This window comes from Lactuca virosa, chromosome 2 (genome assembly GCF_052849685.1).
Source record: "Lactuca virosa cultivar CGN04683 chromosome 2, Lactuca_virosa_CGN04683_v6, whole genome shotgun sequence".
NCBI lineage: Eukaryota > Viridiplantae > Streptophyta > Magnoliopsida > Asterales > Asteraceae > Lactuca > Lactuca virosa.
In genome coordinates, this window is record NC_136427.1 from 119687599 (window position 1) to 119697193 (window position 9595).

A 9595-nucleotide genomic window follows, 5' to 3' on the forward strand; every position below is an offset into this window, starting at 1 on the left:
ATTTGGTAAAGTTTTCAAATGAAAAGTATTTTCAAGAAAAGAGTTTTCTAAGATAAGAGAAGGGTGTGGTGCATGCAATCAGCCGAGCTCAAGTAAGTTTTCCCAGAATACCCATACATGTTATCTGTTGACTTGATTTATGAAGATGTGAATCACATGATAGTTAAGGCTAAGGATCTGCTTAGTTCTTGCATGATAGAATGCTAGGAGAGATGCCTTTATATGTATATTGTATGAGCTAGTAGACTTGCATGCTAGTGCTGATTAGTTAGTGGTAGATTGGCCTGATGTGTGATGCCTTGTAGCCTTGGGATATAATGAGGTGGGAATGTCTATTGGAAGCAGTAATTGCTAAGTGTATTCTTTAAAAATTGTATACGGTTTGGATCTTATAGCCCTAGAATAATTGATTTGGCCATATTTCCTATTTCTTCTCTGGTTGTGGTTCTAGGATAGAGTCATTTATTCGACAGTCTATTTGATCCTGTTCTATGTATAATTTGCATGCATAAGGCAACCGACAGTAAGGGTGGAATTTCTAGCATGAGTTGTGGTGTGTGGGCTGAGTGTCCTATGATCGTTCTAAGGATTGGAGTGTTACTGCATGAATGTTGCTTGCTTTGTGCTTTGTGGAACTCTTGGATGATGGGAGTCAGCTACTAAGTGAATATGATGGTATTTATGATGTGGGTGACTGGCATTATGGTGAGTTCTTCAGCATTTGATGGCAGGGTGAGGTCGGGAACCTAGGAGAGCCTAGGGAGTGCTGCAACGGGTGTAGTCGCATTGTTTATTGAGCTTTGGTGCATCAGTTTGAGAAGGTGACTTAGAGGATTCAGGATGATTCTTGAGGAAAGTATGGATAGGTGTGGAAGTTAGTATTGGTCCCGTACTACTGAAAGCACAGGATCCATACTCGAATCGGGGAGAGTCTTCGAGAATCTAAGAAGCCCGTGGAAGAGGATTCTTGGGTATGTTCTGATCATTTTCAAGTTGTAATTCAATGTAGTGATGAGCAACCAGGAAGGAGGTTCTGGTTCTGGTTCTGGTTCCGACTCAGGTGCGGGTACTGAGCCGATTAGCGAGCAGATGCGGGAGTTCATATCGTCGGAGATTACCTGCGGTGTTTTGGAGAAGGCTATTATGATCTTTTGTTTGGTCAAGGAGGGGATTTTGGAGATCTTGGATGAGTGCTTGGGCGTGTTCTATGTTGAGGCTATGGCCATCGTTGGAGTTTGCACTCTTTCTTTTCGTGAGTTTCGTGTATGCGGAGCTCCTGTGTTCTATGGGGAAAAGGGACCCCATTGCCAGAAGGAGATGGTTAGCAGATATGGCTAACACGTTCAGGACGAGTTTCTACCCCGAGGAGGCGAAGGTCAGATATGTTTCATGCCCATTGTAGGTCAGGGCACGAGATTGGTGGGAGAAGGTAGGACGTGAGGTCGGTGATGATGCAGTTGATGCCATATGCTGGGATGATTTTTTTCAACCAGGTTCCAAGCTGAGTTGCACCGGTGATTCAGGTGCAGCAGTTGGCGCAAGAGTTTCAAGATCTCCGCCAGACTACTGAGACTGAGGCAGAGATCATTGCCAAGTTCCAGGAGAGGACTTTGTTGGTTCCCCAGTATGCAACAGATGAGGGAATGAAGAAGGTGCGGTATCATGATATGCTACAGGATGATATCAAGGAGTTTGTGAGTATTTCAGGGTGCAAGACTCTGAATGATATGAATTCTAGGGACCGAGAGAGGGAGATCAATTGGGAGCACCTAGGGAAGAGGCGGCCAGATCAGGTGCATGCAGTAGAGGGTCCCAGGAAGAGACCCACGACTTCTGATCAATGCTTGAGAGGCCAGCAGGGCCAGAGTCAGTATAGCACGTAAGGGAAACTGCACGATGGAGCTTGTCGTACCAGGGGTATGGGTTGCTACCAGTGTAGGAGGATTGATCATGTCAGTAGGGATTGTCCTCAGGGGGTAAGCCCGTTATGTTTCTCTGCGACCAAGTGAGCCTCAAGAGGGTCGTATGTCCGATGAGGAGGGGAGGAGCAGTGAGTGCACCTGCTCCGGCTATTTTGTGGATTTGTGATAGTCATGAGGGTGGGGTAGGAGCCCCAACAAGGAGTCGCCGGTTATTACAGTGTCAGACAGGGGAGGCTAGTACTCCAACATGTGATTTTGCGGGTATGCTGTCTTTTGCTTTTTCTTCGGTTGTTATTAGTATTTATGTTGCATGGAATGTTATATTGGTTTGAGTAAGCGTTATCGTTGGTTTAATTCTCTGTTAATGTTGGGTTATATCTTTGAGAATTGTTTTATGCCTGTTGCATATCGTAAATCATTAGTGGGTTATTGAGGGGTTGTATCTCATGTAGAGGGTTCCAATGTGTTCGGTCATTATTTTGGTTTTTGGTCAAGATCGGTTCGGGGGTATTGTGTGGAAGGTCTATGGTCAGGATTCAGAAAGTTAGTTCTCCAGTATCGTTAGGGTTCAATGGTTTTATCATTTGTTTTTGTAGGAGCGGCAGTTACCTATGGAAGAGTTGTTTGGTTCAAGCACTACCATTGCTAGGAAAGGAGCGGTATCAGGAAGATGGTGGGTCAGTTGCTTGAGTTGTTGGGTCTTTGGAAATGTTAGGGGAGTTTCATACTTGCTTGGGTTGCAGTCGATTAGGATTCAATGATTCTTCAAGAGTGGGAGTTGGGATGAAGATTCGTCAGTCGGGGCAAGGGTTATGATTTTTAGTCGCCAACATAAGAACTCAAGGAATTGGTATGGTATCATGGGAGGTGATATGAATTATCAGACTGGTTAAGATTTCAAGAGTATTCTTCAGGGTTTCAGGAGTTGGGCGGTCATTGAGTTTTGCTAGAAATGGAACGCTAGTATTGATTAGCACAGGTTATAGTCGGTTCATGCTATTTGAGGGTGATGGGTCGGAGATCCATCTGAATTAAGAGGTATAAGAGCTTCGTTGAATCCAAGTGATGGAGAATTAAGTGGTTGTTCAGATTGAGGTTGTATTGGTAGGAGTTCAGGAAACTTCCAACCACTGGTCGGCATCTCCTTTGTTATACATAGTAGGCTGTGGGATTCAGATGCGTGACCCGAACTCTTGATTGGATGCAGGATTCGGCTCATGATGTGTGGTATTGTGATGGTTAAGTGTGTTAAGGCTAATGGTGGTAACCATGGTTGGTTGGAAGTGTTTTAAGACTGCGATGGGATCGTAGCATTCACCAGTCCGAGGTAGACGGACGTTAGATTTGGTCATGAGCATAAAAGGGGGGAATCAGTTCGTGCCGTCGGTACGCTGATCAAGATTGTTGAGGAGTATCCTCTGTTTTAGGTGGAGGACCATTGGGTCCGAGGCGGAGTCGGGCCTATGTAGCTCTAGATAAGTAGGACTCGTGGGCGAGGACCATGGGATTATGGAAATGCAGGTGGGTCCTGGTAGAGACCGTTTGGTCAAGGCTTTGGATCTTGAGTTGCAAGATCAAGTGGGTGGTCAGTGTGTGACGCAGAGGGGTTTATAGGCTGGCTAGCCTTGTTTTTTGGAATCTTGGGAACCTGGTGGTTGGAACAGGTGCGAAACTGGTAGTCTCAACGGTGGTTGAAGTGCTAGAAGTACCAAGGGTTGCATATATAGGTTGTATGGCCACACCTTGGAGTGTACGGCCAAAATGGTGTGTTTCATGTGTGTGTACGGCTAGAGTGTACGGCTCAAGTGGGTGTGCGGCCGCACACTCATGGTGAAACATGCCATTGAGTGATTTAAAGTCTTATTAAGCATCTAGGAAGTGTGTCTTGACAAATGCTTAGCCTTAATGAAAGTTCAATGCCATTTTGGACATTAAAAGGGGTGTGTACGGCCACACAAGGGGTGTACGGCCGTACACCCTCGATGATCATGTAAAAATGGTCAAACGTGTATTCCAAGTCTCTAACTTGCATCCCCTAAGTGTTCTTGATCAAGTGCTAGCATAGAACATGAGTTTGAAGCCAAATAGCACTAAACAAAGGGGTGTACGGCCACATGGGGTGTGTACGGCCATACACTCCTTGATGATCATGGTTTGGATGATTTCTAAGGAGTATAACTAGTAAGTAACAAGCATAAGGAGTGGTACTTACGATATAGAAGCCTTTAGCGGTGTTTGAGGTCCAAAAACTTAGTAGGTGTTCTTGGTGTTCTTGGAGAACACTTGAAGATCTAAACAAAAGGAGTAATGTCATGGATGAAATGATAGATCCTTACTAGATAGTGTAATGAATCATCAAATCAAAGGAAGAACCACTTACAACTTGAAGATCTAGATGAAAAATCGGATGATACTTGAGAGAGAAGTTGATTTCTTGGCTTAGGAGTGTGAAAAGAGGTAAATGAAGGCTAAGACTCTCATTTATACATGAGAGTGTACGGTTGGGATGGGTGTACGACCGTACACCCATGTGTGCGGCCGCACACACCTCATGAAGAGGTGTTTGGCTCATTTGAAAGGTGTTGAACTCAAATACACTCATCCCTAGCCTCATACCTTGGTTATACTAGGATTAGAACACTCAATTTGACTCTAAACAATGCTAGAAGATAGAAAAAACGAGTCTGACCTTGATTGATTTGAATAAGTGTACAAGATAGAAATTTCGGGTTGTCACATCATCCCCCCGTTAGAGAGAATTTCGTCTCGAAATTAGAGTTTAAGCAAAAAAGAATTTACAAATAACTAAGCGAAAAGATGAGGATATTTCAGTTTCATTTGATCCTCGCGCTCCCAAGTGAATTTGGGTCCTCGCTTGGCATTCCAGCGAACCTTCACTATCGGGATACGGCTTTGGTTCATTTGCTTGACCTCTCGGTCCATGATCTCTACTGGTTCTTCCATGAAGTTGAGGCTCTCGTTGATCTCGATCTCGTCGAGTGGGATTAAAAGAGTCTCGTCGGACAGACCCTTTTTCAAGTTCGAGACGTGGAAAGTAGAATGTACGTTACTAAGTTCGTGAGGTAGGTTGAGTTTGTAAGCTACAGGGCCGATTCTTGCGAGAATATCGAAAGGCCCTATGTATCTTGGATTTAGCTTTCCACGCTTTCTGAAGCGTATCAAGCCCTTCCAGGGTGAGACCTTCAATAGAACACGGTCGCCCACCTGGAATTCCAACGGGTTCCTTCTCTTGTCTGCGTAGCTTTTCTGTCGGTCTCTAGAGGCTTTCAATCGTTGACGAATATAAACGATCTTCTCTGTCCTTTCCCGAATGATTTCTGGACCCGTGAGAGTGTTGTCAGGAACTCGTCCTTTAGCTAACTGAGGGTCGCCCACCTCAGCCCAACACAAAGGGGATCTGCACTTTCGGCCATAGAGGGCTTCACATGGAGCAGCCTTTATGCTCGTGTGATAACTATTGTTGTAGGATAACTCGACAAGGGGTAAATGAGTATCCCATGCCTTTCCAAAGTCTATCACGTAGGCTCGCAACATATCTTCCAAAGTTTGAATAGTCCTCTCACTTTGTCCGTCGGTTTGTGGATGGTAGGCTGTACTCATGTCCAGCCTGGTTCCTAGGGAACTTTGTAGCGACTGTCAGAACCTCGAAGTGAATCTACTATCTCTATCAGAGATAATAGATATGGGAACACCGTGCAGTCGTACTATCTCCCTAATGTATGTTCTTGTTAGTTTCTCCATCTTGTCAGTCTCTTTGATAGGCAGGAAGTGTGTGGACTTTGTTAACCTGTCTACGATCACCCAAATGGTATCAAGACCACCCGTTGTCGTGGGCAACTTGGTTATGAAGTCCATTATGATCCGCTCCCACTTCTATTCAGGTATCTCTGGTTGTTGAAGTAGACCTGATGGTTTCTGGTATTCGACCTTAACCTTGGCGCAAGTAAGGTATTTACTCACGAAGGTAGCAATCTCTGCTTTCATGTTACGCCACCAGTATAACTTTTTAAGATCCAGATACATCTTATCTGAACCTGGGTGGACGGAATATCGAGTGTTGTGCGCTTCTGTCATGATCAAGTCCCTGAAACCACCGTGTTTCGGTGTCCAGATCCGATCCATGAGATATAAAGCTCTGTCACCCTTGACCACCAAGTTCTTATCCATCCCCCTCAGGGATTCACCCGTCACATTTTCAGGTTTCAAAGCTTCGAGCTGAGCCTCCTTAATTTGTGTGGACAAGTGTGAATGGATAGTCATGGTCAATGATTTGACCCTACGACCAGAGTATTCTTTTCGACTCAGGGCGTCAGCTACTACATTGTCCTTGTCGGGATTATAACGAATTTCGCATTCGTAATCACTGAGTAGCTCAACCCACCGTCGTTGTCTCATGTTGAGCTCCTTTTGGTCGAATATGTGTGGTAGGCTTTTGTGGTCTGTAAAGATAGTGCTTTTCGTACCGTATAGGTAGTGTCTCCAGATCTTCAAAGCAAGCACTACTGATCCTAACGCAAGATCATGTGTGGTGTAGTTGACCTCGTGTGTCTTCGGTTGTCTTGAGGCATAAGCGATGACCTTACCTCGTTGCATCAGAACACAGCTGAGCCCCTGGTTGGATGCATCGCAATAAACCACGAAATCTTCCATCCCTTCTGGGAGGGATAGTATCGGTGCGGTGCATAAGGCTCGTTTCAGACTTTGGAACTCTTTCTTTTGTTTCTCTTCCCACTCAAAGGCCACGCCCTTCTGGGTCAGTGTTGTAAGAGGTTTCACAATCTGAGAGAAGTTCTGAATGAATCTGCGATAGTAACCAGTGAGTCCTAGAAATTGACGAATTTCTGTAGGCGTCTTTGGTGCTGACCAGTTCTCAATGGCTTTGATTTTGGAAGGGTCCGCATGAATTCCCTCTTCACTAACAATGTGACCTAGGAATTCGACTCTTCGGATCCAAAATTCGCATTTCGAGAACTTCGCATAAAGCTTCTCTGATCGTAGTGTTTCTAAGACCTGACGCAGATGTTGACCATGCTCCTCCTTACTACGAGAGTAGATAAGTATGTCATCGATGAAGACGATGACGAAATGATCAAAGTAAGGACGGCAAACTCGATTCATTAAATCTATGAATACTGCGGGCAGATTGGTCAATCCGAACGACATTGCTACAAACTCGTAGTGTCCATAACGAGTTCGGAAGGCTGTCTTCGGAACATCCTCCCATAGCACTCGTAATTGGTGATACCCTGATCTCAGATCTATCTTCGAAAAGTAGTTCGCCCCTTGAAGTTAGTCGAACAAATCGTCTATGCGAGGCAGAGGGTAACGATTTTTGACGGTTAGCTTGTTCAATTCTCTATAGTCGATGCACATACAGAACGATCTGTCTTTCTTCTTGATGAACAAGACCGGTGCTCCCCAGGGTGAGAAGCTTGGTATAATAAAGCCCTTGCTGAGCAATTCGTTAAGTTGACTGGATAGCTACTGCATCTCAGCTGGTGCTAGACGATAGGGCGATTTGGCTACCGGGTAGCCCCTGGAACTAAGTCGATTCTGAACTCGACTTGACGTTGTGGTGGTAATCCTGGTAGTTCTTCTGGAAAGATGTCGGGAAAGCCGTGTACTACTGGAATGTTCTTTATGTCTTTCGTCTCTTGGCTCACATCGACAACATGAGCAAGGAATGCACGACATTCCTTTCGCAGGTATTTCTGGGCTTGAATGCTCGAGATGATACGAAGGTTCGTGTCGGGTTTGTCGCCGTAGATAACTAGAGTCTCGCTAGACGGCAGATTAAGGCAAACAACCTTCTCATAACACATGATGTCAACACGATGAGAACTCAACCAATCCATGCCGATTATGACGTCGAAACTTTTAATTGAGACCGACATGAGGTCGATTGGAAATGAATGGCTATCTAGTGTTAGTATATGAAGCTAGTGCTCTCTGTCTTCCCGTTAGCCATTTCTACAGTGAAAGGTTCTTTAAGTGCACATGATTGTTGTTTAAGTAGGCGAGCAAATTTCTGATTTACGAAGCTCCTCTCAGCTCCGCTATCAAACAGAATGCATGCATAATAGTTATCGAGGAGAAACATACCAGTGACCACTGTAGGGTCGGCAACTGCTTCCTCGTGGCCTATAGCCAAAACTCTTGCCACTCCATCGGTATTCCCTGCCTTTGGGCAGTTCCTCTTGTAGTGGCCCACCTCGCCACATCCGTAGCAAGTCTGGCCCACACCAACGCCGGGGACTTAGTTGATTGGCCTTGCCGGAGATTTGCAGAAACGGGCAGTGTGCCCCTTCCTGTTGCAGTTAGAGCACTGCATTTTGCCGGCAGGGTCCAGTGTGGTGGAAGTTGCATTTGTTGCACTTCGGCAAGTTTCCAGCGTACTGCTTTATCGGTGCAGCAGCGGCAGGTGCTATCGCAGCATGAACCACTACGACCTGCTGCTTTTTGGCAGCTTTCTGTGCAGCGTTCTTCTTCTTTTCATCCCAGAACTTTCGCTTGTTATCAGCGGCTTTGGAGGGTTTTGCGATGGCTAGGGTTGTTATTGTTGAAGGGGTACGGACCCCATGGTCAATGAGCCTTTGTGCCAATCGCTTGGCACTATCGAATGTAGCGGGGTTTGAAGCTAGTACATTCCCCTGGGATGGAGGCACCAGCCCCCAAATATACCTTTCCACCTTCTTTGCTTCATAAGGGACCATTCCCGGACACAGCGCTACCAGATCGCTGAATCTGGCAGTGTATGAGACTATGTCGGAGCCCTTCATGGTTAGGCTCCAGAGTTCCTGCTCCAACTTTTGAACTTCGCCCCTTGGGCAGTACTCTTCGATCATGAGCTCTTTTAGAGCTTCCCAGCGAATAACATTTGCCACTATTAGAGATAGTGACTTGACATGGCTATTCCACCACGTCAAAGCTCGGTCCGCAAAGGTGAAGGCGGCAAATTTTACCTTGCTCCCTTCTGGACAGGAGCAGATCTCAAAGATCGACTCCGTCTTCTCGAACCATTGCGAGAGGGCAATGATTCCGCCAGTTCCATTGAAGGCTCTGGGTTTGCAGCTGGTGAAGTCTTTATACGAGCACTCTCTAGAGCGCACTGGAGCTTCGACAATAGTGGGAGGCACATTGGTCCCACTCCCGCTAGTACCAATGTTGGTGAATTGTGCTAGATCTGCCATAACAGCCGCATTCACAGCCGCTTGGATAGCTGCTGGGTTGTATTGAGGAGGAGGAGTTTGATTCGGAGTTATTGGAGTAGTGCGCCTCGTTGATCGACGTGGAGGCATCTTGTAGCTATAAGATCACAAAGATGAAAATATTGGTAAGAATTTAATAGAGAGAACGATGAGAGTGACTCATGGACTAACTCTCCATAGCCTAACAACACAAATGAGAGTATGATTGAACGTAGATCTAGTACTAGAAAGATGAAAGCACTTGGATAATAATTTCCATGAGATTAGATATCTGTCAATAATACTGGTATTATAGATGTAACAAGTTCGGGAAAAATGACCTAGAAGTAGGTCTTACATCAAACCAAGATAGGAAAAATTTTGACAGAACTAAGACCTAACAAGACTTAGCAAGTTCAAAGTCTTATCATAGATAGGAAACTAAAACTAGGGTTTTTACATAGA